The sequence below is a fragment of the Vicia villosa genome, linkage group LG1 (genome assembly GCF_029867415.1).
Source record: "Vicia villosa cultivar HV-30 ecotype Madison, WI linkage group LG1, Vvil1.0, whole genome shotgun sequence".
NCBI lineage: Eukaryota > Viridiplantae > Streptophyta > Magnoliopsida > Fabales > Fabaceae > Vicia > Vicia villosa.
In genome coordinates, this window is record NC_081180.1 from 165892417 (window position 1) to 165896880 (window position 4464).

The window sequence follows — 4464 nt, forward strand, 5'->3', positions numbered from 1 at the left end:
CCTTTCTTTTTGAACGATTGTATGCCAAATACTCGTTCACAAGGAGGAGACTTAATACAACGAATTAACGAGATCGAACGTTTCATTAACGTTAAACGTCGAGCTCGCAACCTTCCCGAAGTAGCAGAAATTCCGATTAATCAGGAATTGAATTTTACTGATCAAATCAATCAAATCACCCCGAAGTTAGAGATGGCTGCTATTCGCCCTCTTAGAGACTATGCCGCTCCTTCGCGCGCTGAACCGCATTCAAGTATCGCACCACCTGCGATTGAAGCGAACAATTTCGAACTGAAACCTTCACTGGTCCAAGCTGTTCAACAGAATCAATTCTCTGGAAGCCCTGTAGACGACCCCAATCTCCATTTATCCGTGTTCGTGCAATACGCCGACACTATCAAAGCCAACAACGTTAGTTCCGAAGCTATTCGATTGCGCCTTTTCCCTTTCTCCTTGAGAGATAGAGCGAGAGCGTGGCTTCAATCCCTGCCTTCCAATTCCATAACTACGTGGGACGAATTGAAGAGAGTATTCTTAGCAAGATACTTTCCGCCTAGCAAGACTGCTATGCTTAGAGGTCAAATCAACGGATTTACCCAGAAAGATAACGAATCGCTCTTCGAAGCTTGGGAACGTTACAAGGACATGCTTAGAATATGCCCTCATCATGGACTCGAACCATGGCTGATCATCCATACCTTTTATGGTGGTCTCTTATATAACACTAAAATGACTATAGATGCCGCTGCTGGCGGAGCATTAATGGACAAACCCCATGATGAAGCGTACAAACTCATAGAGAACATGGCACAAAACCATTACCAATGGGGAGGAGAACGCGCCGCTCTAGAGAAAGCCCAAACCAAAGGAGGAATGTACGAAATTAGTGGTATAGACCGCGTTAACGCTAAAGTAGACGCTTTAACTCAAAAGATCGAGAATTTAACCATCACTCCTTCAGCCACCGCTGCCGCTGTAGCACCTAACTGCGAGATTTGTGGATTGACTGGGCATGTAGTTGCTGAATGCCAACTCTTGACTGGAGTCCCATCTGATCAAGTAAATTACGCTCAAGGAAACCCTTATTCTAACACGTACAACCCTGGATGGAAAAACCACCCGAACTTTTCTTATAAGAACAACAATGCGTTGTACGCGCCTGGACAAGCACCTGCTGTACCACCTGGCTACCAAAAAGCGCCTGTAGCTGCTCAAAACACCCCTAGGAAGTCAAACCTAGAAATCATGATGGAGAACTTTATAGCTTCCCAACAACAAACCAATAAAGACTTCCTGAATCAAAACATCCACAATAGCGAGCAACTAAAACAACTATCGAACAAAGTAGATGCTTTAGCTACGCATAACAAGATGTTAGAAACTCAAATCTCACAAGTAGCTCAACAACAAGCACCTACTGCTGCCCCTGCTGGCACGTTTCCTGCTCAACCACAACCTAATCCTAAAGGACATGCGAACGCGATAACACTACGAAGTGGAACTAATTACGATGGACCCGTAGATCCTAGAACCCAAAACGTACCCATGTCACAACAAGAGCCAAAGGAAACCCAAAAGAAAACAACCGACGAACAAACTGCTAAGACTAAAGAGAACAATAACGAAGTGGAACCCGAAAAAGAGAAACCTTATGTTCCACCACCGCCTTATAAGCCACCAATTCCTTACCCTCAAAGATTAGCCAAATCAAAAACCGAAGCACAATTTAAAAGATTTGTAGAACTTCTGAAGCAATTAAACATAACCATACCATTCACAGAAGCCATAACTGAGATGCCTTCGTACGCTAAGTTCTTAAAAGAAATCTTATCAAACAAAAAGAAACTCGAGGATAACGAAACTATAACGCTTACCGCTGAATGTAGCGCTATCATCCAAAACAACATGCCTCCAAAACTGAAAGACCCTGGTAGTTTCTCTATACCCTGCGTAATTGGAAAAACCATCATAGAGAAAGCCTTGTGCGATTTAGGAGCTAGTGTTAGTTTGATGCCTCTTTCGACCTGTAAGAAACTCAATCTAGGTGAGCTTAAAGCAACAAGAATGTCTCTTCAACTAGCAGACCGTTCAGTTAAATATCCTGTAGGAATGTTAGAGAATATCCCTGTTCGTGTAGGTCAATTCTACATCCCGACTGACTTCATCATTATGGATATCCAAGAAGATTCTAACATCCCGATCATATTAGGAAGACCATTTTTAGCGACCGCTGGTGCAATTATAGATGTAAAGCGAGGAAAGCTTACTTTCGAAGTAGGAGAAGAGAAAATAGAATTTATCCTTTCCCAATTCCTAAAAGCACCTTCTATAATTGACACATGCTGTTCTGCTGACATAATCGACGAGTGTGTCAAGGAAATAAAATCCGAACCAAATAAGGAAACCGAAACCCTAAGAATTCCTATGCCGCCAATTTTTGAAGATGACAACTGGCGTGAAGAATATCAAGATAACCACCTGAGTGAATGCTTAGCTTTAACCCCTGATCCTATACCTGGACCAAAGAAACCTGCTATAGAGCTGAAGACACTTCCTACCGATCTTAGATACGAATTTCTAGACGAAGAACTAAACCGACCAGTTATAGTGAACGCCAACTTAGGACGAACCGAGACTGAAAAATTACTTAATGTCCTAAGAAAATACCCTACCGCTTTAGGATACAACATATCAGATCTGAAAGGTATAAGCCCTTCTCTGTGTATGCACCGTGTTATACCCCAAAATTTGCCCACATATTTTTCAAGAAAACTCCAATCTGAAAATTAAGGGTCTCATATAATCATGGATTTTTATTTCAACAAATGTCCTAACATATGAAACACTTAGTTTTTAGAATTTTTCGTATACGGTAATTTGGCCTGCAGTTGAATTTATTCTTACGCAAACGCCAAATACTGTTTATTACTTCACACATGCTATTTATTTATTTACAGATAAATAGTACTGACACAATTGGTACAGAGTTAAATCTTTTTGCAGGCGCAGAATCAGGAAACTCAGACTGTACTGGTAACAATTAGATTATTATTATCTTTTGTTTCCCACTAATTTTTGTACTATATTCCATTATTTGCAAAAATCTTTTCAAATCTCTTTTTCAAAAATCAAATCTCTCCTTTTTCCAACACTATCATACTCTTTCTTTCAAATCTTACTTCCACTCAAATTTTCCTTTTGTACGGAATCACATCATTCCCCAACGTCTCTTTCCTTCTTTCCATTCTATAAATACCTCTCATTTTCTTCCATAAAATCTCACATCAAATTCCAATTCATCTTTCAAATTCCTATCTCATATCTATTTTCTCTTCTTCCCTAACAAGAATGGCAAAGTGGATAGAGACACTGTTTCTTACAGTCATCACCATTGCTACGGTGATCATGACTTTCTTCTGCCTGCATAGTCCTGAGGAGTGTGGACCTGCAATAGTTGCACTCCCAATCATCTACATGTTATTGTTCATAGCATGGGTCATTAATCGTCATTCTTAAAATTTGCCGTATTTCTTATTTCTTAAATGTACCGTTTATTCGTCGTACTGTTCAATATAGTATGTGATATTTGTACTGTCAGTATTAAATGTTGTACTATTTGTCATAATATTGCTTAGTTACTAAGATAATATTTTGTGTGTTTTCTGCCAGTCAAATATTCCTATTTCTGTGCATTAAATGATTTTCAGGGTTATTATCGGTAATTTTGCCCGCATACCGTAAATATTAGTTATTTATTATGTCTGTGTTTTTCTAACAAGTCATGTAAATAAACTTTCATTTTTCACATAAAACAAAAACAAAAAAAAAACAACAAAAAAGAAAATTAACTTTGACTGTTGATTTTTCACTCTAACTACTACGTCAATACCTGAACAGTCAGTCGACAGCCAAACTGCTGGCAGTACAATTCTCAGTGTTTTGTACCATCAATCAAATCAATCTTTCACAATTCAAAATTCCAAGATTTTTGTTCAAAGAAGTCTTCTGAATATCACATGATTAGCATAGACTCAACACTGCACAAAAATCAGGTACGCTTAACTGTCTCCTACACAAACAGTCCCTAATCAGGGTTTTTCTTGTTTTTACAGGGGCAACAAGTTTTTGAGAGCTCAAATGGATTTCATATACATCCATATATCTCAAAGTACCATCATACAAATTTTCAAACTTCAAATCACTCAGACGCACCGTCAGCAGCTCAAACAGTCAACAGACGACCCGTTTGACCAAAAAAGTCAACAGACAGTCAAAAATGAAATTTTTTGTCAAAGTCCATATTTTGTCAAAGGATTCATCATTTGATCATTGGATGATCATAATTCATCAAGGAAAGATCAAAAATCAACAAAACCCTAAGATTCAAAATTAGGGTTTTTGCCTGAAAAGTCAACTCAACTTTGACTGATCATAACTCTCTCATCCTTCATCCAAAAAATTCAA

The 4464-nt window shown here is 38.7% G+C and overlaps 1 non-coding gene across 1 annotated transcript; it reads right to left on the bottom strand.

Annotated features, from left to right (window-relative positions):
* Nucleotides 1–567: 567 nt before the first annotated feature.
* On the bottom strand, nt 568–674 carry LOC131645353 (small nucleolar RNA R71). The gene has a single exon (XR_009296982.1). It is a non-coding gene; the product is annotated as a small nucleolar RNA R71 (small nucleolar RNA).
* Nucleotides 675–4464: the final 3790 nt, after the last annotated feature.